The 10661-nt window shown below is 45.5% G+C and overlaps 1 long non-coding RNA gene across 1 annotated transcript; it reads left to right on the top strand.

The window, feature by feature from the left end:
* Nucleotides 1-726: 726 nt before the first annotated feature.
* Nucleotides 727-8350, top strand: LOC141951603 (uncharacterized). The gene is made up of 3 exons (XR_012631396.1): nt 727-760; nt 4968-5050; nt 8317-8350. It is a non-coding gene; the product is annotated as an uncharacterized LOC141951603 (long non-coding RNA).
* The last annotated feature ends 2311 nt before the right edge of the window (nt 8351-10661 follow it).

A 10661-nucleotide genomic window follows, 5' to 3' on the forward strand; every position in this document is an offset into this window, starting at 1 on the left:
TGCATGAATATTAACTTGGGCTTTTAGACAGCTGCACTATTTCAGACAGCTTGGACATGCTCCACACTGGAAATCCTCTGTGAGAAAGCAGGCTGTGAAGCTACTCTTTGCTTTAGATGGTCTGGCTGGGAACCTTGGGATCAGGTCTAGAATGTATTTGACCCTCCCAACTTGAGTAAAAGGGTCTGGGAATGACAGTGGTAGCAGGTTTATCCATCAGTCAAGATCATGCACAGCCTCACGTTGTTGTTTTCAGACAGCATTAGAAAAAGAAGCACATGTTGCATCCTCTGAAGAGGTGCTAGAGTTCTCCCAGGCTGTGCGCTCCACAGGAAAAATCACGATCTGCAAACAACTCCTCTGCCTGCTGCAGACCACAGGCAGCAGTTTAGGAGTCACAGTATCAAGCCAACAGCCACTGGCTTTTCCTGACATTTGCTGTCTCCCTTGGTTTCAGTAATTAGATCCCCTGTTTTTAAATGTCAGATCTCACGAGGTGATGCTATTGTATTTAGCACTGTGCCCTTCTACTGATTCCAAAACACTTTGCAGAATTACTATAAATAATCCAATAACAAGAGCCAAATAAGCAGTTACAGCAGAAGGGGAGAGGAAGTTAATGCATCGCAGCGTTGTTTTGAAATGAAGGGAGAGCTTCAGAAACGCTGTGCTCCAGAGCAGAGCTGCAGGGGAGAGGACTGTCCCTTCCACACAGCGGGGCAAGGGGAAGAAGGGAAGGTTGGCTGCTGAAGGGGACAGGGTATGGTGACATGATCTGTAAAGGCAGAGGGTGGTGCGGCTACAAGCTGTCACGGCGGTGATGTTAGGTGCTTGTGTCCTTGGGCAAGACCTTCTGTCTCTCTTAGTCCAGATTCCTCTGTGAAATGGGGCAATAGTGGTATCTTCTGCCGACCCTTTGTTTGACTCAGCTGTTGGTTTCATGCTCCAACCTAGAACCAGTTGAGCTTCATCTTGGGTAGTTGGCTGGTCTCTGTCTATAGTGACTAGGACAACTGACTGAGTTTGTTCCTCTTGTCCTAACACAGTTATCACTTTCTAAATTGGGGTGAGACAAATCCTGTACAGCAGAGTCTCCCTCTAACCCTTCAAAATTCACATGCCCCAAATTATTTGGACCTCAGGGAGCTGCCAGCATTTCCCTGGGCCACAATATCCTTGTGTCACCTGGCTTGTCACAGAGAGCACCATACAGATGTGATGAGCCTGTGTACCAGCTGTAGGCCACTTCCAAGAGCCTCCTGGGCCACCAGTGATCTGCAGACCACAGCTAGGGAGCCAGGGACATGCACAGTCACGGTCAGTGCTTTATGAGACAGGAGAAAAAGTCTCATAAAAAAATGCTCCATCCTGTGTTTGGGTTGTGTCTTGCTCTGGTAGTGAGGATCTGCCCCAAACTAATGATTTGAATTTTGTCACTTGTGGGAAGGTGTCAGCAGTAGGACATGGTCTTTCAGCTAGCAAAGGTGTAGCATTTTGAGCTGGGGAAGTGCATTTACTACTTTCACTCTACTCCATGAGAGATGCTGGGACCTGCAGCTGCTTTGGCAGAGGCAGGGGCCCACCACCTCCCAGCACTGATGCTCTCTGTTCTCCTGTCTCAAGTTGGAATTGAGTGAGACTGCTACCTTTGAAAAGTGGTTTGAGGCATGAGCCACAAAATAAGAGAGGTGTCATGGGTCCTATTCCCTGAGGAGGCTTCTCAGGAAGAGTTTCAGGATGCTCTGGGTTGTTTTGATTTGCCCCTTTATAGAGGCAGAATAACTTCTGTCAGTTTGGCAGCAGCATGTACCAACCTGAGGACTGCTTAACGGGTCAGGGTTTACTGGAGATCTATCACTGATGTGCTTTGTTGTTCTTTCTTTGAAGGGAGGTAAAGATGAATATTAATATATGGGTTCACAGATACTTCAAGAGAGAGATGGTATTTACATGCGTCATGCTCAGGAAAGAACAGTTTATCTTTTTTCAATAGGGCAAATTACTCCAGAGTGCCTCACACAGTGTTAGATATTTGAACCCTTTACAATGAGGAAGGATAACTGCTATGATTGACACCATCTTCCCTGGTGGCACCTACCCTGGCTCTGCCTGATGCTGGCTCCCAGGGAGGACGCAACTCCCGCAGAGGCTGGGAGAGGCACTCGGTGAGACAGGCCATTTAGCAGCAGCCTCCAGTATCGGGCTGCGGTCGTGCACACTAATTAGCAATAATATCCTTGTTCAGTTCATTCAAGCTCTACAGCAGTAATTCCCAGAACAGATCCCAGGTAAAGGAAATGGCTTTATCTATTAAGCTGCTCCTGTTGTTATTAATCATGTAACAACTCTATCTAGGAACTTTATGGCTGTCACTGCATCACATCGCACAGCGACGGCTGGGCTTGAATACAAATCTCTCCATTTCTGTGGCACAGCCCAGCCCTGGGAAGAAAGGGAGCTTGTCCATCAGGCAGTAGGATGAGATGCAACTCTGCTGTACAAACAAGCACTCGTGGTGCTGATGGGCACAAGGCCAGTGGGATACAGGACCCTGCAAATATTAACTATTGCCTCCTCACAGGTAGCACTGAGAAGGGCTGCATGAGTGGCTTTTGCTTGGCCAGATTCCCAAATCGCTGAAGACTTTAGGAATTTTGCTCTGGTTTTTGCTGCTTTTGTTAAAACGATACAGCAGTCCCAGGTTGGTGGTCTGTGAAACATAATGGGTGCAGCTACCAGGTTATAGAGAAGGCTGGAGAAAGGCTGTAGGGCTTTGGCTGTCTTCCCAGGTGTCTAGAGTTTAAACTCTTCCTGTTTTAGAGCAGAAGAAAACTTCTAACAGCGTAACATCGGGAAGCAATTAAGTAATCCGCCACCAAGAGCACCTGAGTCACATATGCACAGCAGTATCAGCACTGTTGTTACCAGTGTGAGGATATAAGACATGCTGGTCTAAGGACATAAACAAACCTGTTAAAGAAGGGCAGTCACTGAGACTTCCTTAAATATCACAGAATCATCTCGGTTGGAAAAGCCCTTAAAGCTCCTCCAGTCCAACCATGAACCTCACCCTGACCGTTCCCAACCCCACCAGATCCCTCAGCGCTGGGTCAACCCGACTCTTCAACCCCTCCAGGGATGGGGACTCCCCCCCTGCCCTGGGCAGCCCATTCCAACGCCCAACAACCCCTTCTGCAAAGAAATACTTCCTAATATCCAGTCCTCACTGGGTGAAGAATCATGAGTATCCTTCACTTCCACATAGAGAAACAGAGGCACGGTGAGAAGAGACTGTGGATTATATCAACTTTCCTGGATGTATCTGATCTCCCTGTGCAGAGGCCAGATAACAGAGTAAATGGACTGTGAACAGATTTGGTGCCTAGATCTCAACAGTGAAGTAATTTGAGATCCTCAGAAATAAGAGGGCTGTCTAAAAATGAATGATTTCTGTTCATGTGAGCCTTCTCTTTAAATACTTTTTTCTGGTGCTTCCTGCAAAGCAGACCTCCCCATCTCATGTATCCAGGTTGCTTCTGTTTCTTGTTTATATATATTCAACAACACAGAAAACAGCCTATGGCATTTGTACAGAGACAACAAGGGCTCAGCAGGTTACCTCTGTTACAGCCACATACATCCCCTAGACTGAGGTCAGCCAACAAACCCTTGTCTCCCTGGGGCGCTGTGGTGTGGAGAAGCTGCATGCTTCTCTAACGTGATGTGAAACCTCCAAACCTACCGAGCTCCTCTAGCTAATAATGCAGCAAGCTGACAAACACAGCTGCCAACAGAAATGGAATAGAAGAAATTGTCAAGGGAGCAGAATAATAACCTATCCAGGAGATAATAATAAAAGCCTGATAGCATTCATGTAGGTCTATATAAGGTATTTGTCATTGGTCTCCTTCCTCCCTGGGTGTTGGAAATAGAGGACAAATGGCACGCTGATTTCTGAAGAGTGTGTTGTTATACAAACCATGGGGGCTGGCCGCTAAGGAAGCAATATCTCATCCACTTCCTTCAGCACAGCCCTCTGGCCACCGTGAGCCGGTGATGTGTAAAGCACAGCATGCAATGGGGATAGCGGGACCTTATCCCAGGCAGGTCAGCACCACCATGAATCTTTGCCCAGAACTCAGTGCGAACATCAGCCACTGCAGAGATCCAGAACATCTGGGAAACCTCTGGCTTTTCTGTGTCTTCAGGTACCATTATTCATGCTTTTGATGGCAACAGAAGCTCTGGAAGTCACCTGAGGTGGTGTCTCTGTAGCATCCCCTGAGCTGTAAGCACAGCAAATCTCAAGAAAGAGCAGATTCTAATACAAGTTTTCTTGGGCAGGGGTTTTGAGTGCTTCAGCTAAGTAAATACCCTAACACTGAGGTCCTTAACCAGACCGATGCTCAGAGCAGCCCCCAATTAAACTTTTCCCTAGGATCATGCCAACAGACTGCAGGACATGACAGCAGCAATGGAGCAGCTCTGTGTACAGACCAGGGAGAGGCAGACACCACAGCACTTTAACCAGTCAGAGCAAATTTGTAATTCAATACCAGGATTAATAACATATATCACATTTAAAGTCCTTAATGTGTGTGGCTAGGCATATTAGCAGATGAATATGAAATTAGTGCCATAGCAGCAGGCACAAATTATTCAGACTGTCCTTCTCTGCAACAAGCAGCAGAGCAACATGCTTTTGGTTGGCTTAGGGTTGGAATATGGAGCACCCACAAATCTGTACGCAGCCCACGTCCAGCACAAAGCAGCTGAATCCTACAGGGATGAACAGGAATAACGAATATCAGTGCTTAGAATCTAGAGAGTTTTGTGGTTTTCAGGCACTGTAGAGAGCCCTGTGAAACCCAAACTTCCCAACAGCACATCTCAGGGAAGCATATCCCACATTTCACCCAGAAGGAATCTCAGAAATAAGGAGAGCTCATGCTTTTTTTTTTTTCTAGGCTCATTAGAACCCGTGTCCAGAGAATAAGTTTGATGGCATGGATCCCCAAGATGTTGAGGAAGTCCTCAGCCCCAGTGTTAGGTGCTGTATAAATCCGTAAGATCCATGTGTGACCAGCTCATTTAACAGCACACTCTGGCAGCTCAGCCAAAATGGTGACAATTTCTGAACTTACAGAATTGGGTCAGTTCCTTGGTGAAGGGGGAGGCCAAGAAACTCCAGAGTCATGCCACAGCTCTGCTGTTGCCTGATCCCAGGCAGTCTCTTCAGTAATGCTGTACTTAAGTGAACCTCCCAAATGAACCAGTGCAGCTGGAGATAGCTCAAGGATTTCTAACACAGAAGCGCACCCTGAAATACACACCTCCTTGCACTTTACCCATCTGCTCTTCCTCTGATGCATGCAACACTTCAGCCTGGCCCAACAGCAACGCAACCACACAGCCTCTCCATTGAGCTTTGGGATGTCAGGATTGTCACAGGCTTGGCCCAGGTGCTAGTTCATGCCCTGGGGCATGGCAGGAGGGAGATTTTCCCTCCTGAACATCTTGCAGAGTCAGAAGCATTTTGCACACTGAGTTGATGTTAGAGCATGTCTCATACTCTTGGCTTTTTCAACACTTAATTCCTAGAAGAAAAATGCAAGACAGTGCCTGAGAGCAAAGTACAAAAAGAGTTTGAAAAGATTGAAAGCTGCCAGATTAGTCCCCTGACGGCACTTCTCACCTGTCTGCAGGAGGGCAGGTGTGTCAGGTCATGTTTCTAAGGTTAATGCATCCCTGCCTGGCTGCTGGGCAGAGGGACACACCTTTCGTAAAGGCAGAGGGACCCATGTTCAGAGCCTGTGCTAATTGCAGCCGCATCAGTACTGTGAAGGCATGGAAAGCAGCACAACTCGTCAGGGTCCAAAGCATTTTGGCTGCTCTCTCATCATGCTGTGTGCAGCGGGGCTGCTGGGACCTCCCCTGCAGCTGGCACCGCGGCAGGTCATGGGTGAAATGAGCTGTGAGACTCAGCAGTGCTTCCCAGCATGGCTGTGTGGCACTGGCTGTGAAAGATCTTGGAGCCCCATAGCAGTTGCAGTAACCCAATGCTGGGGTGGCAGAGACAGGGACTAGCCCTCTACGACTTGTTTCCAGGGGAAAGTCAGCAAATAGCACCTGGTAAGCTCAGACACAGCTGCAGCATCCATCCATCTGTGAATGAGCTACAGGGAGGAGCTGTAAGATTACTCATCAGACCTGGCAATGTAGCAATGGTGGCAGCCTTGTAAACCACTTTTCTCACTTCAGCAAACCTTTATTTTTGTTCCAGTCACTAGAGAGCATAAAGGACACTTGGTTAAGGTATTACACACACAGTAGTATACGGCAGACAGAGTATGACAGCAATACTCTGTTGCAATGTAAGAATGACCATACGTGTCTGCCGAAGGATGGTTTGTAGATAATTTGGGAGAGACTAAAAGAAACCAGGGAAGCATAAAGTGATCTTTCTTTTCAAGACCGTGCCTCACTTTTGGCAGTCCACAAAGCAGGAGCTGTCAGAGGCTGGGCCTGGACTACCAGGTTTGATAGGCACCGATGGCTTCCCCGCTTCTCATCACTCCCAGGACTTGTTTATGTCTGTGATGAGGAGTTTAATTAGGTACTGCAAGAAAAAGTACTTCTGTAGCATTGGCCTCCACAGCTTAGACTGTTGTGAGAAGGTTTTGCAAAGATATCTCATGGGGTATAATGAAAGATTCCAAACTTCAGCCATATAATCACTTCTGAAACTCATAAAATTAAATGACAGTTCACAGAGAAAGATGAGAAATAAAAGAAGACTCACCGAGAGAAAACATCTGTGTCTACATGAACCTGAGGAGGATGTAATTAGGCACTGACAGGACATAAGGGATTGTCACTGGCTTTTAAAAGAGTGGAACAGGGCCACTTTGTCAGTGATCCCAATTCCTCTTATGCATCCCAAGAGAAAACTAGGTTAAATATGACATAGATTAGTTCCCTAACTTGGAATAATGACCGTGTGAATCTGCACCTCTGCTGTACATAAAACCTTGTGTAGACTGACAGCAACATCAGCTGTGCATTTGAAAGGAAATGTTTGCAAGTGCGGGTGAGGGTGAGCAGTAAAGCCTGGTCCTGATGACAGGCAGGGAAATGGCTGTGTTCAGCAGTCTAGCTGTGCTCCTGATTAACAGCTGTCTCCAGGCTGAAATACTGAACACCAGAGTTCAGCAGGTCACCTTTTGTTGCAGAGCTAAAAGGCACTGAAACAATGTGGAATGAGACGGAAATTTTTTAATATCTTGTTACCTGTTTCCACTCTGGAGGAAAGGAGGTAACACGGAGCTGAGCAGGTTCTGGTGATCCCAGGGACACTAGGCATGGACATCCCCCCCAAAAGGCACATGGGAACAAACGCACAAAGGAAAGAAGTCACTGGACTTCATCCTTCTTTCCTAACACCCGTTCAAACGGCTCACTGCTGCTTCAATAATAGCACTTGAAAACCAGAGTGCTTACTGTTAAGAGCAATCTACTCATCTGCACATCTCCCCTCATGAAGGTCTTCACCACATGCTTGCATTCCTTCTATGTCTTCTAATGGTTCCCACGAACATATTCAGCCCCTACAGATCTTCACGAAATGCTGCTTTTGACTGCTTGTAGCAGGAATTCAGTATTTGGGCTGCACAACTGGCTATAGAAGAAGCTGCCTTCACTGCAGAAGTGAAAAGCTACAGATTTAGTAAATTTTTTTTTTTTTCCAGTTAACAGAACGTGTGTGATTTTATCCATGTCAGATGGCAACACTAGGCAGTGAGAGAGAACTGGGTCCCTGTTAGCTTAGCCTGTTATAGATGAGATAAATCAGCATATTATCTTGGCACATCACAGCCCTACCCTGATGAAGTTTAATGTCCCAAAGGAACATTGGGTCACGTAGTCTGACCTCCATACCATCGACATCCTTGTGTTCACATTTGAACTAGGCTGTACCCATAATAAAAACATCCAGCTATTATTTTTCAATTTATGTGATGGAGAATCCTTCATTCATTGTTTTAACAAGGTTGTCCTGTGTTAAAAAAAAAAAAAACAAACAGACTTATTTGTAGGCTGAATACATTTATCATCTGATCTTAGTTTTAGGTCTTACTGTACCTCTAGTATTAACATTCTCTACCTTGTTTGGTCACTTCAGGATCACTCGTCCTTAACCTTCTCTTGTCTAAGTTTACCTGATTGATGGAACTTCTAGAGTTATTCACCACCCTGACTTCATCTCATTATCTAATCTTTCTTCTGGTGCATCTCTAAATATCTCCTTCAATTTAGGAAAATCCTTCTTAAATTGTGGCTACTACTGAACACAGTACTTCTGGCTGGCACTTTGCTGTGGACCTTCACGCTGAGTGCTGATTACCCCCTGCCTTCCATGTCTCTCTGCTTCCCAGCACAGTCGTGCCCCCGCTATGGCTACAGCCTTTACTCCACTGGGAATGACTTCACACCCATCCCTATTACCATCCATATTGTTTGCTTCTGCCCAGTTTCCCAAATAAGCCAGGCTGCTTTATAACAGCAATAAGACCTCTCCATCATCTCCCAGGTCTTTCTGCCACCTGAAGCTTTATCTGTGACCATTTTATACTTTCTCCTGGGTCATCAGTACAAATATTAAATAGCAGAGAGCCCCTGTGCTAGTTCCTGTAGGACCTTGTTACAACACCCTTCTGAACATGAATGTGGACTTCCAGCTCGCAAGTGATATGTGGAGATTCATCGCCTGGAAAGTTTTCCGTCTATTTAACGTGTGCCATGCTGAACCCATAACACTGTAATTCCTTAATTGTAATTAATCTTATGATATAAAGAAAAACATTATCCTCTCTGTCATCATGGTGCTTACAATGACAGACAAGCAACACGCAACCACTTTGCAAAGCACGTGCATACCATTACTGAAAGCATTAAACTTATAATTAATAGAGAAGCACTGAAGCAACCGGAGGAAAAATGTTGATAATAGCTGAAAGGCACCTTGTCATTTCAAAGACCTAAAGGAGTAACTATCAAAGGTATTTGTCAGTTGAGGCATCCTTCCACTCAAGCTAGAGCTGGTTCATCTGATTTGATATCATTACTGGAGACTAATAAAATAGTTTTTTGTCTGTAAATATCCCAAGAGGCAGCCAATGCTGCCCAGCAGGGCAAGTCCACATTGGCAAGCTTGTACCTTCTTACCTTCTCACTTTCTGGTTTCCTTCCCAGAAATTGCTGAAAACATTTTCTTCTCAAATGTCTTCCTGGAATAACCAGCCCTCCCTGTCTCACTTTGAAGGAATAAGAACATCTGATCTGGTGCAGCCTGAAGTCAGTAATATGATCTGCCACTCCTGCAGGAAAAGGAAAGCACTAGGAGAGCTGGAACATAAACATTCACTACAAAATTTCCAGAATATGGAGAAATTTTCTAGGGTAGAGAATCAGCAAGATGGATGTCAGTCTTTAAAACACAGGTTACTACTTTTCAGCTTTCTCTGCACAGAGGGAGCACAGAACTAGCGAGCTGTAGGCACTGGATTTGAAGTCTGGATGACAGCAGACAAGAGATGCTAGATAATAGGGAGGCATCTTGAATGATCAACAAGATCAGAAAATCACAAGAAGTTGGAGGAAAAGCATTAAAAAAAGGCTACAGAGGAGTAGCTGTCTTATAATTATTCCATTGTGACTGTGCAATGAGAGGGTCTGTTTCAGAGGAGCATATTAAGAAGGTGTTGAGACTTACAAATACGGGGGTGATTTTTTTTTTTTTTTTTTTTTTTTAAAAAGCCCCACTAACCTTGTCTTGATGCTCCAGATCCTGACACCTTGACTGAAAGTCATTGGAGCAGGGAGAATATCTGTGAGCCATACCTCCTGCCAGAATGCTTCAACTTATTAACAGGATACTCAACAGCATCACTTTGCACCTGTGCCAATGTCAGAGTGACACAACTACATTGATTTCAATTATCCTTTGCAGGGATGAGGCTTAATGCTCAGATTTGTCTCTCGCTTGCAATGTTCAAAACAGGTCCACACAGCACAACTTTAACATAAATGTATTTCAATAAAGGTAATGAAGAAGGAATCTTTATTTCTCCTAGTGCTTTCATAAACTTCATTCTTGGGCAATATCCCAGTGGGCAGGCAAGACCATAGATCAGCCTTCTGGACCCATCACACAGCTGGAGGAAATGAGCTTTCATTCCCCATGCTGGCATGGTACCACATTAAATGAATTCTGGGGGCTCTTGAAGGCGGCAAAAAAGCATCACTGTCAAAAACTGTGAAATGGATTTATGAAAAAGAAATCCATCCTTCTGGTTGAGGAGGCCTCTGAGGTGAAAGTCGCTTGAGAGTCGGGGAGGATGTACTGAGGAATATCTTGCCCTACATGTATTCTTGTTCCTGTACTTTGAGTCAGCATCCACCACTGACCTCTGTCTGAGACTGTATCCAAGGTAGATGGATCTTCAACCCAGTCCAGTATGGCCATCCATAGGTTCCCTAGTGTCACTGTCTTCACAGAAAGATGCATGACATGCCCCAGCCAGGGGGTGTGGCTGGTGGTGAAGAAATACGATCCAATGAGTCAGTGAGTGGGGCTGTCTTGCTCCAAGCACTGTCCTATG

The sequence above is a fragment of the Strix uralensis genome, chromosome 18 (genome assembly GCF_047716275.1).
Source record: "Strix uralensis isolate ZFMK-TIS-50842 chromosome 18, bStrUra1, whole genome shotgun sequence".
Taxonomy (NCBI): domain Eukaryota; kingdom Metazoa; phylum Chordata; class Aves; order Strigiformes; family Strigidae; genus Strix; species Strix uralensis.